Below are 16267 nucleotides of genomic sequence, written 5' to 3'. Positions count from 1 at the left end.
ATGTCTATGGTTATGCTCTGTATAAATGGATAAAAGAGTGTGTAACTGTTGATATGGTGAAGTTTCAATCTTCTGTGAGGAGATGTTTATTTACTACAAGCTGCATTTTTTTTGTCTCATAAATTTCAAGATGGACGAAAAAAGACTAATAAGGGAACTAATGATTACAGCTGTTATATTATAAGTGATACAGGAACTAACTTGTTTAATGGATGTTCCACAACATTTAATGTAATTATAAGTTAATAAAATATGTCATGTTGCTCTTTAATAATTTTTTAAATGCTGACAAATTGGAAAATTGCTGTGGTATAACAGCAATAAAACAGATAGAGATGTGATGTTGTTGGGAAAAAAAATTGGGGGTGATAACAGCCTTTGTGCTTTATCCCACATGTCCGAGTGAAATGTATATGTTAAGTTGCAGCATTAATCACAATATTGAGCTTGACTGCAAGATGAGCTTCAAAGCTGAGCTACTGTTCATGACAGAGTTAAAATTTAATGCTAGTCTCTTGTGTGTTTTCAGACATACAGTCCTGTGCAAAAGTCTCAGGCACATGTAAAGAAATGCTGTCAACTAAAAATGGCTTAAAAATAATGAAATGAAATGTTTCAACATTAAAAAAAATATGATTAACAGTAATCAGTAAGCCATAATAAATGAAACAAAGTCAATATTTGGTGTGAGACGACCCTTTGCTTTAAAAAAAAAAAATGGTAGTCTGAGGTCCAGTGAGGTCAGTTTTATGCGGAAATGAGCTGTAGGTTTTACTGAGCATCTTACAGAACCAGCCACAGTTCTTCTGGACACTTTGACTGTCACACTCGCTTCTTCATTTTGCACCAAAACCCAGTAACCTTCATTATGTTTTCTTTTTTAATCTGTAAAGTACTCTCTTATGTAATATGCTGATCAGATACAAACTTTTTTTTTCTGTAACATTTAATTTTGTGCTGGAAAAAAAAACGAACGTTTGGGACTCTAAAATGTTTTTGTAATGTTCTGACTCGATAATGTAGAAATCATAAAATAGAAATCTATAACAAAATTTGTATAAAAAAAAAATAGGGGACCTAAGACTTGCACAGTACTGAATATAAGCCAAATGAAGCATATTCTCATACTGATAACCAGCATTTTAATAATAAGCCCAAAAAGTTAAGATGTTATAATCTAGTGAGAAAATAACTGTCATATTATTCACCTTTGGCCTGGATTTCCCATGTGAAGTTCACTGTAGGCAGCGGAAAACCAGAAGATACGTCTACCGCCCTGGAATCTTCAGAATAGTGGGAATATTTCCTTCCAAATGTCCAGCAGTGTCCTTTAAATAGTATTCCAACCACGTTTTACAAAATAACAGGGCTTAGTTGTCACTGTGAGTTCAGAGATTTCGGGAAATGTCAAGCCCAGCCCAAATGGTGAATGCTGGAGAGCAGGAAAGCTAGTAGGAAAAAGGAAATTCCAACAGGAAGGGTTCGGATCCCTGAGCTGTGGCCCTCAGCCAATCAGCAAATCCTTTAAAACATCTTGACCAATAAAATGAGTTGTTTTTAATAGTCAATGTCTGCTAGGACAGATCAGCATGGTTAGAGCCTTATCTGACGATGACTATAACTCAGATCCATTTTGCAACCCATTTAGTTGAAATCTTATGTGAATAAAAGTGTGTTGGTGAATTCATTTTGAAGGATATTGTGTACATCCATTGCACCTTTAAAGAAATGACCCTGAATTTACCTAAGGGGGGACGGCACAGTGGCATAGTGGTTAGAACTGTTACCTCACAGCAAGAAGGTCCTGGGTTCAAGCCCAGTGGCCGACGAGGGCCTTTCTATGTGGAGTTTATATGTTGTCCGCGTGGGTTTCCTCTGGGTGCCCCGGTTTCCCCCACAGTCCAGAGACATGCAGGTTAGGTTAATTGGTGGCTCTAAATTCACCGTAGATGTGAATGGTTGTTTGTTTCTATGTGTCAGCCCTGCAATGACTGGGTGACTTGTCCAGGGTGTAGCCCATAGTCAGCTGGGATAGGCTCCAGCTTGCCTGCAACCCTGTACAGGATAAGCGGCTATACATAAAGGATGGATGGATACCCAAGTGGTTCTTTCTGGAAATCATGACTGCCAGTGTTTGCTTTGGTTCTTATCATGTACAGGAAGTAATTAAGAATGAATGCATAGTATTGGATGTATATGTATGTATATACATACTCTATAGATACCACATTGTCTTGAATTCCATTGAATTCTCGATTATGGTTGGTCAAAAGGTCGAGATTAATTTTCTATAACAGCAGCTCTGACCGTAGTTCTGGCTACAAGGCAAATCGTAGATGTAATCTAACATGCTATTAATTCCATAGTGAGACTTTTAGGGAAGAAACGCCACATAAACAGATTTTTAAATGCTTATAATTCATTTAAAAATATGGTAACGTTTTCTATGAACACTGGTTTATTTAACATTTTTAGGAAGGAGTCTCCAGTGTCAGTCAAATGTAAAGCTGTATCCTTTAGTTTATTGTCATGTCTTCAAGACAGAGGGCTTTGTGGTTTTTCAGTAACAATAACTTTTATAATGTAAATGATAACTGGAAGTAATTTGTTTTGCTGACATTTTAATAATATTGGCTGGCTTTTTTTCATGATCAGCTAGCATGATATTGAACGAGTCGAAGACAAGTAGCTGAATGGAATATATCTGATATACCACAAAAAAAAAGCCAGCCAGCCAATATTATTATCATTATAATACATACACATTCCTTTTGGGTGTTTGATGCGTCTTTCTCTTTCAAAATTCTCTCAAAATCTTCTGTATTTCATAAGCAAACCTGTCGGCCATGTTTGTTTACAAATTGTCCCAGTCGCTCGCTAGCGCGGAGGTTTTACGTCTCTGACGTGTGACGTCATGTTGTCTTGACAGCCATCCATTGGGTAGAGTGACGTAATATACGTAGGATAAGTGATATGATAACAACATTGCATGCTATCGAACAAAATGAATGAAACCTGCTAGAAGGGAATAGAACACGTGTTTTTATTCCATCGAAAAAGTGTCCTGTGTGTATAATAATTTACAATATTAAATGTAACCACAAATGGATAAAAATGATGTCTCATTCTTTAACCCTTTGATGCAAAACATATGCACACCCCTTCTAATGCACAACATGGCTCAAAAATGACCCGCATTCATTTTCCAGGTTATTTCATGCTGACTGAGTTTTTCTTTGCTCTATCTTTTGAAATCAATTTATTTTATGATTGAAAATTCCAAGTATTCTTTAAATATCTTGTTTTTAATTACCACAAATCATTAATTTAATTTTTTCTTTCCTACTTTATGAACCAAAATACTTTTTATATTCCTACACATGGGTCATCCAAGTGTGATTTAAAATTAAATGTCTTAATACTATAAGAATAATTTGTTTCAAGTAATTACTTTAGCAGTGAATGGGGCCAGTTATTTATTTATTAACTATGTCGTTAGCTAAGCCAACTACAATAAAATTAGCTAACTAAAGTAGAATATGTCGACAGCTCGGGAGCTAATAGTAATTACTTGTAACTCTCTGACAAGTAATCTACTCACTCTCAAGGGAACCTAAACATAATCCATTTTTTTCTAAGGTAATGTTAGAACAATTGAAAAACATTCCTTCCATGTATTAGATGGGCAAAGGGCGCCGTGCTGAGCTGTGAAATGTCTGACACAAGCACAATTCACAGTTCCCACCAAACGCTGGAGTAAATGCATGCGGGTCGGTTCTGACCCATGTGTGTAAACTTGACGTAGAATTACAAAAGCTGTGCTTGTTCATAACTTAAGAAAGGAAAAATAAAAATGATGATTTGTGCTAAACGAAAACAAGATATTTACTGCATATTTGGAAAAGTAAATGACGAAATGAATTTATTTCAAAAGTATATCATAGAAACACTCAGCCATACATGAAATAACCTGGAAAATGAATGCAGGTCGTTTTTGACCCATGTTGTGCATTAGAAGGGTAGTGATACAAAAAGGGTTTTTATTCAAAAAGTAAGAAAGGAAAAAATAAAATAAGGATGTATGATGATCAAAAACAAGTTAATTGAGGAATACCTTGAATACTGAATGATGGAATTAATTTATTGCAAAGATATAGAAGATAAAAACTCAGCCGGGTCACTTTTGACCCATGTTTTGCATCAAAGGGTTAATGAATAAGATGTAATCATGGGAAAGTTGCTGTCGTATAACAGGAATAAAACACATGCTGTTATGAGAAATGATCAACTTTGAGTTGGTAACGGCCATCGCGTTTTACTCCATATGTAGTTTGTATATAAGACATGCGTCCTATGGCCAAAATATTGCGTCCTGAAGACATCAAGAAGAGATACATCGATGAAAGGATGGACATACTGATAAACAGATAAATAGAGATAGTGGCGGAATGGATGAACTGGAGGGATGAATATACTTCTCAGCAATCCTCCATTTTCCATATACATCAAACACACACCCACACACACACACACACACACACGCTTTCTCTCACATGTTCCGACACATGCACACGCGCCATGGCTAATTGGAATATAGCCTGAACCCCGTCGTCGACAGACCTCAACCCGTACCTCTGCAGTCTCTAATCTAGAAACTTCCACTCGCCTTGTTTTCAAGCTCAGCCCTTCTGGCCATGCAAGCCACTTCCTGTGATCTCAGCCTCACTTCCTGCGCCTCTTCCCGACTGGATCAGGCCAAGGCTCCTCGGGATGTTTTGTCAGGAAGTGAAGGAAAGCCTGTGCACCACTGATAGCTTAGCCTTTTCCTCCACCAGTACAAACACACACACACACACACACACACACACACACACTGAAAGCAGGCCAGAAATAAAAGCGGCTGCCTCCCACCCACATACACCCCTGATCAATCCTAAATGCATAGAGAGTGACAGAATTAAAAATATCTCTTCTGCTGAAGGGCAGCACATGAGTACTCTGTAGCACATTCATGAAAATCCCTGAAACAGTACATACATAATAGAACGCTTATAGTGCCAATATCTACTGCCAAGTATGCACATAATTAATGCCAAGCGTGCTCATAATTATGCATGGGTTGGTATATTTGTGGTGCAGGTAAATCTTCATTATCACTTCAAAGTAGACAAAGCATAAGGTATTACCACATTCTCACATCAAGCCAATTCCCAGAACACTCGAGCACCATTTGAGAAAAGTCACAGCTACACATGTACTCTTGTGGTTACATAAGAGGAGCCTTGAAGTCTGTAAAAGCCTCCTGAGGAGAAGACAAAAGTAAGAAAGAAAAATCTCCCAGGTGTCTAAAGCAACACCTGGCAACACGGATGCTTTCACTCCATATTCATCTGGGAATGTATCTATATGATATCTACGGTATATGATACCGAGGATCTGTACTCGAGCCTGAGCCAGTGGATCAGATCAAATATTTTCCTCTCTGATTCAATTCAGTTCGATCTGTATAACAATTTTAAAGCGAGACGGCCTTTCGATTTCATAAAATCGGTGAAATTTAGTTCCCTCTGAAATTTGCTCATTGTGATATATGTTTATTTTTGTAATATCTGACAAAATATCCAGCCATTCTGTGGCCGGGAAGTTATTTAATTTGAGGGGATTAAAGCAAATAATGTGCATGAAATCGTCACTTCGTGCAGTCAAGCAGACAGAGGAAGTCCGTGTGTGTGTGTGTGCATGCGTGGGTTTACCTTTGACGGTGCTCTGACAGTGCCATCGTTCTGTCGCTAAACGAACAGCTGATCACACCAAGGTGCTCGCTGAGCGCTGATATTTATTAGCTTGATATTTCCTGCGTTTCCTTTCCTTCATATATAACATAATGTAGGGCGGCACGGTGGTGTAGTGGTTAGCGCTGTCGCCTCACGGCAAGAAGGTCCGGGTTCGAGCCCCGGGGCCGGCGATGGCCTTTCTGTGCGGAGTTTGCATGTTCTCCCCGTGTCCGCGTGGGTTTCCTCCGGGTGCTCCGGTTTCCCCCACAGTCCAAAGACATGCAGGTTAGGTTGACTGGTGACTCTAAATTGACCGTAGGTGTGAGTGTGAATGGTTGTCTGTGACTACGTTTACATGCACATCCAAATCGAGCTGCTGTCGGTAATCGAGCTGAAGGTCCCAGCAGGGTGCCAGAGAAATCCAATCCTACATGCACACAACTGAAATCGGGCTATTGTGTGAGGTGCATTGTGCACCCGAGCCACAGGTGGCGCAACACGCCCCATCGTGTTGGTACACTTCCGGTTGTCGTCATGAAGAAGAGCTATTCAAGAGTGTAAACAAAGTTATCAGTTCCGTGTTCTCCATTGCGCGTTTTTCTCCCGTCCATGAATTTTAATATATTCAACTCCTTAAGCTGAATGAGCGTGAACTCTGTCTCCTCATTGCTCCAGAAGTGCACGTTTCTGCTTGCCTGTGGCAGTGGGGGCGTGGTCAAGCGCCGGTCTGTGACAGGAGGGCGGAGCCAGGGAAGGTGAGTGGCAGAATCACTTCACCTGACGGTAATTAACCTGTGTTTGTGTGTCTTCCCAGTGACCGCGCCCTATTTAAGGAGGCAGAGGGAGAGCAGAGGGGAGAGCTCATCCCGGGACTAGAACACAGCGCGCGCGCGTGTGTGTGTGTGTTTTTCTCTCAAGAATAAAAGTAGGCTGTTAAACTGAAAAGTCTGACAATAAAAAGCCTATTAGTACCAGAAGCTTTGTCCTGCCGTCCTCTGTGCTCCACCCACACTTCAGAGAGCTCTACATCGCCATTTTCTCTTCTTCGTTTGTTCCTCCTGACCTCTTCTGCTGCTCGCTACTACTGTTGTCATGCCGACCGAGGCTGTTGTGTTTCCCGCTTGTGGTCTCGTCACTCGTCACTTCCGGAAGTAGCTCGACAACTAGCTCGATAGGGTATACATGCACAAAGTAGCTCGGCAGAAATCGCATAATCTAGGTCGTGTAGCTCGATTCCGAGAAATCAAGTTTGGTTCAATTTCAGCCGAATTAAGGTGTATACATGGCATTTTGAACTTCGATTTCAGTCGAGCAACGGCAGAAATTCGATTCTCTCTATGTGCATGTAAACGTAGTGTGTGTCTATGTGTCAGCCCTGTGATGACCTGGCGACTTGTCCAGGGTGTACCCCGCCTCTTGCCCGTAGTCAGCTGGGATAGACTCCAGCTTGCCTGCGACCCTGTAGAACAGGATAAAGCGGCTAGAGATAATGAGATAACATAATGTCTTTTCTTCTCACTTTCCGTTACTGTAGTCGGTCTTTCATGTTTCACATTTCGTCCTTCATTTTTCTCTCCTGTTTCAAATTTGTATCCCACAATGCCTTGTGCGAACGGGGGAAAGCCCACTACGTGATGATGCATGATGTAGTATCTTGAATTGGGTCATGGTGAAGCAGGAAAAAATAGCGGAGAATTTAGGGCCACATGGCCCTAAATTCATGATTTGTTCTATTTTTAAAAAACTAATAAAATTGGAAGTCTGTGACTCAAATTCAGGAGCTTTGGGTCCACTAAACAAAAATAATTGCATGTCGGGGGAAATTCTTTTTATGACCTACACTTGAAAAATCTGAAAGGCAGTCTAGCTTTAACAAGACATTGGCAGAAATCCAGATGTAGATTTAAATTCATAATGATCAAACAAACCAGTGGTGACGGTCCAGACGAAAAACTCCTGGATCTGACCCAATGAAGACATTATACTGTATTTGACACATCACTGATTCTTTTTACACTATTGAATGGGGTGGACGATATGACAAAAATATCATATCATGATATTTTAAGACATTTTTACGATACATAATATAGATCATGATATAAGTATAGGTTTAAATGCAACAGTAGTGTGGTGTAGTGGTTAGCACTGTCGTTTCACAGCAAGAAGGTTCTGGGTTTGAGCCCAGTGGCCAATGGGGGCCTTTCTGTGTGGAGTTTGCATGTTGTCCCCGTGTCTGTATGGGTTTCTTCCAGGTGCTCCGGTTTCCCCTGCAATCCAAAGACATGCAGTTAGGTTAACTGGCTAGTCTAACTTGCCCGTGTGTGTGAATGGTTGTTTCCCAAACCCAGGAAGGGCAGCCGGTGTAAAAACTATGCTCCAATTAATATGACATGTGGATCAGTAGGATCCACATGGACCCCAACCTGGTAATAGTGCTGGACAAAGAGGAAGAAGAAGAAGAAGTAGTGTTGCATTTAAAAAAAAATTTTAAATAGTGTATGCCAGCATGGTGACGCAGTGGCTAACATTGTCGCCTCGCAGCAACAGGTTCTGGGTTCGAACCTACTGGGGGCCTTTCTATGAGGAATTTGCATGTTCTCCGTCGTGGGTTTTCTGTGGGTTTTCTCAGTCAGTTTCTTCCCACAGACTAAATGCATGCAGATTAGGTCAATTGGCTAGTCTTAATTGCCTGTAGGTGTGAATCTGAGTGTGAATGGTTGTTCATTTCTGTGATAGATTGGCAAGCTGCCCAGGATGAACCCTGCTTCTCATCCAGTGTCAGCTGGGATTGGCTCCAGCTTCCCCCATGACACTGACAGATAAGCGGCATAGAAAATGGATGGATGGACATTAAAGGAGAACTGAAGGCAAATTTATTATTATCAAATTTCTATTTATCTCGTTTTATTAAATATCGGAATGCATTTTTGATCGCTATTTTGTCGCTGCTAGAGCAAGTTATGAGTGTTTGAAATACGCTCTGTAATATATCAGTCCATATGTCAAAGCAATGGCCGTAAACGAGATTCGTTGAGACCTGTGCGAGACATCGTAGGACGGAAGTAAAACGTACAGCGGAAATCAAAGTGACCGACATCTGCCAACGTCGTCAAAAGACGTGCGCGCCCTCTTTTGAACGCTGATGTAATCAAGCCGGAAGTTTTGTTTGTTTTGATAGCAATCAGGAAAGTTTGAAAAAAGTCGGCAGTAATCGTCATTTAAACTCGTTTTTGTGCAATACTTCGTTTGGAAAACAGTTTTCAAAATGGCGGCGCTGACACCTGGCTGACACTTTACATTTCGAAGTCTCGCACAAGTCTTGTAAAGATCGCGCGGATAAGCGACGCCTGCCGTGGACCAAACGAACTAAATTCAACACGGCTAAAAGCCGAATAGGCCGATAAGTATAATATTTAATTGCGATTAGTTGCCAATACGAGTCACGATGTAAGGTTACTAAAACCGAAAACGTAATTGAATAACACGTTAATTAAGAAATAAAGCAAGTTTAAAAATGACTTCAGTTCCCCTTTAATACTGAAAAGGAGTGAAATTTTTTAAAAATCTATTTAACATTTTACAATTTTTAAGATTCAGACAGTAGAAAACTTTGTAAAATCTGCTTCCAGACTTTGTTATCTAAAAGACATTAAATTATCATTTTCTCCCCAATTTGTTCATCGGCAGATTCCTACCCACCAGCTAGCTCTCCTCTATCACATGACAGCAATCCGCCAGCCAAGGCTAATACGTGTTTCCTCCGAGACTCCAACTACATGTTTTCAAACCGCTGCATCACAGGGCTGCGCTATCTACCTTCTTCCACATACATGAGCTCACAGATGCCCATATTCATCCAGTGTCGTCACTGTGATTGACAGGCGCACCTGCCAACATCTTCGCCAACATGCTCCCAGTCCCAGATGGCTGTAGCATCATCAGGATTCAAACTTACAAACCCCATGACCAAAGTTGAACGTTTTCTGCCGAGCATTAAGCGTTAAAAAGATGATAAAAAGGCATCACAATCAATACCCACGATAACTCAGAAAAGTGCATTGCGATATCTTTAATCAAGATATAGATATTATATCATCGTATCGCCCAGCCCTATCACAGACGCTCAGATCTCGCAAGTGAACAGAAAACAACATCAATATCCACACCTCTGATATTGTATTAGAAATGTTAAAAATGGAGAAAAGTGCAATCGATGCATCCCTGGCTTTCAGTATTGCTGCAATAAGCCTTTTTTTTTCTTTAAATCCGAGAGCAAGCGTATTTCTGGGCCCTGAGGCAAACTGCACCTCTTTATCTCCTAAATTCCAGAGCTGATAAACCGTGGCAGTGCAATGCAAATTAAAAAAAAAAATTTTTTTAAAATAGCAGGCCACAAATCACTCAAGTGCATTTACAATGTATGTTGTGTTTAATCAAACACTTATGGCCTTTTGCACAAGCAAAAGCACACTCTCGTGAAAAGGGGACTAAACTGTACCTTTCCTTGACTCTGGTACCCTTTTCTGGAGTATCTTTAATATGTATGTTCATTCACCTGGAAATGTGGATAAGGTATCGCTTTAAACAGGATTTCAGTAATTCGTTTTTAGGGTACAGCATTAAAGGTGACACACACACGCACACACACGCATTAAAGGTACAAAAGGTGTACCCAGTGATAGATGAGTGTCCTTTCTTTCCCCTTTTTCATCTATCACCATGAGTTCATTTTGATTTTCATGAAAGAGCTGTCATGATGAAATATACTGGAGCTGGAATAGAGCAGCACAACTGGTATTGACACACACACACACACACACACACACACACACACACACACACACACAGCATGCTTCAAGTTGCCACAAGTAGGACTGACATTCTCTCTCACACACACTCGCGCGCACACACACACACACACACACACACACTGCATGCTTCAAGTTGCCACAAGTAGGATTGACATTCTCACACACACGCACGCGCGCACACACACACACACACACACGAACACACGCACAAATCGCGTGCGCCCTCTCCCCCAGTCTGCTGTCGCGCTTCTTTTTTCAAGATAAAGCTCGAGGTTAATTTTCATGTTCTCTCTCTCTCTCTCTCTCTCACACACACACACACACACATACTTTCCAACCAGAGACAATGTGTGCGCATCTCTCTCTCTCTCTCTATCTGTGTGTGTGTGTGTGTGTGTGTGTGTGTGTGTGGTCACGCGCGTCTCAGCGTCTCACCTCGTCGCTCGCTCCGAACGCAGTCTCGTGGAAGCTCCATCACTGGTGCCGTGTGAATTCACATCGCTCACAAAGTGCTGTCGCTGCATCCCAATACCGCCGCCGCACCTCTCCAAGTGCTCGCGCATCGCTATGGCAACCAGAAAAATGGATCGGCGGGAAACTTTACCTGCTGTCCTTTTCTTCTTCTTCTTCTTCTTCTTCTTCTTCTTCTTCTTCGTCTAAAAGGGCCAGAGCTGGAGATGAGGAGCAGACGCAGACGCAGACGCACCGTGCGCCACGGAAACGCGGATCACTCGCTTGAAGTGGTGGGTGGGGAGCATGAGAGGGGCTGAGGGGGATGAAGGGAGATGAGAGAGAGTGAGAGAGAGAGAAAGAGAGAAAGAGAAGGGGGAGAGGAGACAAGAGCGCGTGGGCGTTGGGGCTCTGAGGATCGGCCTCAGTCACGACGGAAATCAGGGAGACGCGTGGAGGAGACAGGTACCAGGGACATGGATGGAGTGGAGCAAGGCTAGGAAAGTGTGTGTGTGTGTGTGTGTGTGTGTGTGTGTGTGTGTGTGTGTGTGTGTGTGTGTGTGTGCGAGAGAGAGAGAGAGAGAGAGAGAGAGATTAACCCTGCAAATGCGCACCAACATCATCTCAAATTCATTCATGTAATAAACCTTTGGCGAGATTGGCACCTTCACCCCAAGAACAGGATGTCTACAATCTACTTAGAACCCACACACACACACACACACAAGCTGACTGTGCCTGCTGGTTAAAGTGTCTTCTCATCCTTGAAAATGATATTGAATCTCACACCCATCCATGTACACTCACTCAAAGTGTGTGCAGTGAGAAGCAGGTTTGACAAGCAGCACATCCACAAGATCTCACCAAGTCTTCATTCTCACACACACACACACACACACACACACACACACACACACACACACACACACACACACCATCCTAACCAACGAACGAATATGAAATCAATAAAAAGTGGAGGTAAACTTACCCTATACAACCAGGACTCTCATCACATACCATCTTGTCTTCCTCCCCGGCAATCCGTCTCTGCTCTGTGGGAGTGTATGTGTGTACATGTGTGTGCGTGTGTGTGTGTGTGTGTGTGCATGTGTGTATTTGTAAGTGTATATGGGGAATGGAAGGGAGGGAAAAAATGGAGAGACAGAGAGAGCGAGAGAGAGAGAGAGAGAGAGAGAGAGAGAGTGCGGAGGCAGAAAGACTGTTACTGTATGACAGGAATGCTCAGCTCTGCCCACACAGTGCAAGCATGATACACTGACTATCTGTGTGAGTGAGTGTGTGTGTGTGGTGTGTGTGTGTGTGTGTATGCGGGCATGTTCAGAGAGGGAGAGAGAGAGCGAGAGAGAGAGAGAGAGAGAGAGAGGCTCAGTCTCCCACTCTATTGCGTGGGCAAGGCCTGCTTCTCTATTTCTCTCACTCTCTGTATCACTCACTCTCTATCTCTCCTTCCTTCTCATTCTCTGAACTGCTATAATAGACAAGAAGAGGCACTGGTCAGAACAAGTGGGGGAATGTGAAAGAGGGAGAAGAGAAGAGAGATAAAAGAGAGAGAGAGTGTGAGAAAGAGAGCGAGCGGGGGGGGGGGACGGAGCGTCCATGCCTGATAATGTACCTGATTTGCTCAGTGATATAGAAACTTTGTCAGAAAAAAAAAAAAAAACAACCCCACCATGTAGCTCATCCAAAATAGGCAAGCGAATGCTAATTGTCACCATGGCAACCAGCTAAATGTAAACATCAGCAATCTTGCCGTGTGTGTGTGTGTGTGTGTGGGTGGGCGTGCTGCTTTCAGTGTGTGTCTGATGTTCTGATCACAACAATGCGATTCCTACTAAGGTCACCAGTGTGACACGAGCAATTACGCAATTCATACTTGAGCACTCACACGTCGCGATCTGACAGACACTCGGGATACGCGTACCCTGGACGTGAACCTGCTAGTTGAGGCTCGCTGCAGTTGCGGAAATACTGTTGTGTGGTCACCATATTTACAAAAACTTTTCATACGACAAGCCCCACTGGCGGGGCGGCACGGTGGTGTAGTGGTTAGTGCTGTCGCCTCACAGCAAGAAGGTCCTGGGTTCGAGCCCCGTGGCCGGCGAGGGCCTTTCTGTGCGGAGTTTGCATGTTCTCCCCGTGTCCGCGTGGGTTTCCTCCGGGTGCTCCGGTTTCCCCCACAGTCCAAAGACATGCAGGTTAGGTTAACTGGTGACTCTAAATTGACCGTAGGTGTGAATGTGAGTGTGAATGGTTGTCTGTGTCTATGTGTCAGCCCTGTGATGACCTGGCGACTTGTCCAGGGTGTACCCCGCCTTTCACCCGTAGTCAGCTGGGATAGGCTCCAGCTCGCCTGCGACCCTGTAGAAGGATAAAGCGGCTAGAGATAATGAGATGAGATGAGATGAAGCCCCAGTGGCCTAATGGATAAGGCACTGGCTTCCTAAGCCAGGTTCAAGTCCCATCTACCGTACGGTGTGAGGTTAGCAGAGTGGCACAGCAGGAGCGTGCTGGGCCTGTAACCCAGAGGCCGATGGATTGAAACCATCCTCTGCTAGTTCTGGGTGGTGTAGTGGTTAGTAAGAAGGTTCTGGGTTCAAGCCCGGTGGCCTTTCTGTTTGCATGTTGTCTGCGTGGGTTTCCTCTGGGTGTTCTGGTTTCCCCCACAGTCCAAAGACATGTGGTTAGGTTATAGTTGCCCACTGCTCTAAGTATGTGTGTGTGTGTGTGTGCTCATTGCTCACTTGTGTGTGTGTGTGTGTGTGTGTGAGTTCACTGATTCAGATGGGTTAAATACAGAGTCCAAATTTCACTGTGGTTGAGTGTGCATGAGACAAATAAAGGCTTCTTCTTCTTCTTCATATGAGCATCCCAGTCTTGTTGTATTCACCTTTTCCAAAAATGACATTTCAAGTTCATCAATGATGATGTCATTATGGTGTAACCCACAGAAGTCGGCTTGGTGTGAAGTGTAATTACAGTGTAATATTAGTTGTACAAAGTCCTTTTCGCAATTTGTATGAAAGAACTAAATAATACATAGTAGACAGTTAAACTCTTAGAGAGAAAGATAGTGATGCTTATGTTTTATGCATAGCCTCAATGTAAATGCACCATTCGTTCAATTCTATGCAAATTATAAGCTCCAGCCATGTACAGTAGTGTTGACCAATCAGGACACAAGGTAACAGCCAGAATATTTATATTCGGTTTGTTATAGGGGCGGCACGGTGGTGTAGTGGTTAGCGCTGTCGCCTCACAGCAAGAAGGTCCTGGGTTCGAGCCCCGGGGCCGGCGAGGGCCTTTCTGTGCGGAGTTTGCATGTTCTCCCCGTCTCTGCGTGGGTTTCCTCCGGGTGCTCCGGTTTCCCCCACAGTCCAAAGACATGCAGGTTAGGTTAACTGGTGACTCTAAATTGACCGTAGGTGTGAATGTGAGTGTGAATGGTTGTCTGTGTCTATGTGTCAGCCCTGTGATGACCTGGCGACTTGTCCAGGGTGTACCCTGCCTTTCGCCCGTAGTCAGCTGGGATAGGCTCGAGCTCGCCTGCGACCCTGTAGAACAGGATAAAGCGGCTAGAGATAATGAGATGAGTTTGTTATCGGAGAAAACCAGGGTATGAATTACAGGTGTATTTCTACTATAATCAGTTAAAGGCCAAGGCTAACTGTCTTTATGATGCTACCATCACCATGCTTCGCTGTGAGAAAGGTGTTCTCAGAGTGATCAACGGCAAATTGTGTATCTTCCAAATGTAGTGCTTTATTCCAAAGGGGAAAAAAAAAAACATTCATTCAGACACTTTTGCCACATGGTTGCTGAGTAACCAGAATGTTTTTTGGACTGTCCAGTCTATGGTTGTCCTGTAGCAGCTTCTCCCATCTGAACTATGGATCTCTCCAGCTCATTCCAAGTTACACTCGGTTGCTTTTCTGACTGATCCCCTTTTAGTCAATGACTGATTTTTGGCCTTCACTTGGCCAGAATCATGATTGTGCCATATTCTGTCCATTTTTCTTTAATAATGGAGTTTAGTGTTGTAGTGTTGTAGTGTTGTAGTGAAGACCATCTAAACCAAGACCAAAGGGTATCGATACCGAGACAAGACCAAGACTTTGATGGGTCGAGATCAAGTCAAGACCAAGACGACACCAGGGTGAGACCGAGTCAAGACCAGAACCAGACCAGTGGGTGTGAATGGGTGGGGGCAGGGGTGACACCATCAACAGGAAGAAAGTTTTCGAATTAGCAATGAGTCACGTTATTGGTTGCATTTGAAGCAGGAAATTTTGCATCCAATCACAGTAACGATGTTAACAAATAAATCAGACGATGCATAGGCAATTTAGTTTAATAACCACAGCTGTGGTCTTGATCGGTCTTGAAATAAAATCCTGGGTCCTCTATGTCTGAGACCGAGACAAGACCAAGTAAAAATGCGTCTGATTCTGAGACGAGACCTTCAAAAAGTGGTCTTGAGACTGGTCTTGAGTACTACAACGCTAATCGATTTAATGATGATTTGTAGTATGTTGAATGTGTGGGAGAGTTTTTATATAGTTTTTGACCAGAAGGGAATGAGTTCTTGAACTGGTTCCATTCAGGATTATTTGAACCTTGGTGCCAGCTAGCAAACCGACCCGCATTTTTACCAGTTTTGACCGGAACCATTGTAATCAAGGATGCACCATGAACAGAGGGCGTTGCACAATGCACAACGGGAGTAAACAGTCATAGCAAGATGGTGTAGCGCACTGATTACCTGCAAGCTTTTGTTCTGTTATTGCAGATATTTGTTTTCGTTCCATTTTTTTCTGAAGATGTCTCCTTTTCCATTGCGCACGCCACTGATGCACTCTGCTTCCTCTCCAAACTAGTGACACGCCCACTGATGTTGTCACGGTTCAAAATGGAAACTCTTTTGATTCCAGCTGGGAAACAAATTTTCAGGTTTTGAACCAATTTATTTTTGCTCAAAATGCTTTGAACGGTTCAAAAAATTTGGTGCACTTTGTTCTTGGTTTTAATGGTGCTGTATTTTAAGGTATGTTTTCTAACAAACTATGGGGTCTTCCAGCAGTAGGTGTATTTATATTGAGATCAGGGGAAGCCATGGCCTAATGTTTAGAAAAGCAGCTTTGGGACCAAAAGGTTGCTGGTTCGATTCCCTGGACCAGCAGGAATGGTTGAAGCACGCTTGAGCAAGGCTCC

General features: G+C 42.9%; 1 protein-coding gene across 7 annotated transcripts in view; it reads right to left on the bottom strand.

The window, feature by feature from the left end:
• Nucleotides 1-12194, bottom strand: part of shank3b (SH3 and multiple ankyrin repeat domains 3b) — a 96933-nt gene extending 84739 nt beyond the window's left edge. For 6 of the 7 annotated variants that reach the window (XM_060903370.1, XM_060903374.1, XM_060903373.1 and 3 more), the window contains exon 1: nucleotides 1209-1418. The gene's annotated coding sequence lies outside the window, so the exon portion shown is untranslated. Of the gene's footprint in view, nucleotides 1-1208; nucleotides 1419-12026 lie in introns of those variants that run through there. The other variant, XM_060903372.1, reaches the window with a different exon arrangement.
• Between the last annotated feature and the right edge of the window lie 4073 nt (nucleotides 12195-16267).

This window comes from Neoarius graeffei, chromosome 21 (assembly GCF_027579695.1).
Source record: "Neoarius graeffei isolate fNeoGra1 chromosome 21, fNeoGra1.pri, whole genome shotgun sequence".
Lineage (NCBI taxonomy): Eukaryota > Metazoa > Chordata > Actinopteri > Siluriformes > Ariidae > Neoarius > Neoarius graeffei.
This window is presented reverse-complemented; position numbering and strand designations above follow the sequence as displayed.